We start from the raw sequence: 705 nt of genomic DNA, 5'->3' as shown, positions 1-705 counted from the left end.
CTCTAAAGAGAAATTACCCCAAGAGGAAAAAGAAAGAATTGAGAGATGGATTGGGGACACTAGTTTTTCAGAAAACCAGTGACCCTTCCCAGTCTTTTACTCTAACTCCCACTTGACTTTGCTTGATGGGAATTTTCAGGAGAGATGTATGTTGCTGTTTTGCTATTGCCACTTTGCATGTGAATATCAAATATGCCAAGTTTCTAGGACATTAATGGATTTTGTATTGTAATTCAATACCTTTTTATTAAATGAATGAACAATAAACAGCCATGGACATACATGGATATATTAAAGCAGCTCAGGGCTACAAGGGCAGAAAGAGCTTCACAAATGTTTCCATTTGAAAGATTGAGTTTAGAAATTAATTGGATTTTTTTCCCTCAAATGGCACTTAATAATCTTGGGGACCAGTATTATACATTAGAGAACTTATTAACAGGTCTCAGCCAGGCACTTGGCTATTGAATGTTGACACGGGAGAAAAAAAACAACCCACACACAAAATAACAACCAATAAACTCTGCAGAACAGTGTTAAGGATACTGGACTTTAACTTTTTGATTGGAGGTATTACTACTGCAGTGGGCTGACCTGCCAGATGGATCATTAAGATCAAAGGCTATACGTTATGATGTTTGCCTTTTAAAAAGTAAATGCTACTCTGAATTTCATAGTTTGCAACTTTCAGCTGGAAGTGACAGC

Source organism: Lagenorhynchus albirostris, chromosome 14, assembly GCF_949774975.1.
Source record: "Lagenorhynchus albirostris chromosome 14, mLagAlb1.1, whole genome shotgun sequence".
Taxonomy (NCBI): domain Eukaryota; kingdom Metazoa; phylum Chordata; class Mammalia; order Artiodactyla; family Delphinidae; genus Lagenorhynchus; species Lagenorhynchus albirostris.
Note: the sequence above shows the minus strand (reverse complement) of the source record.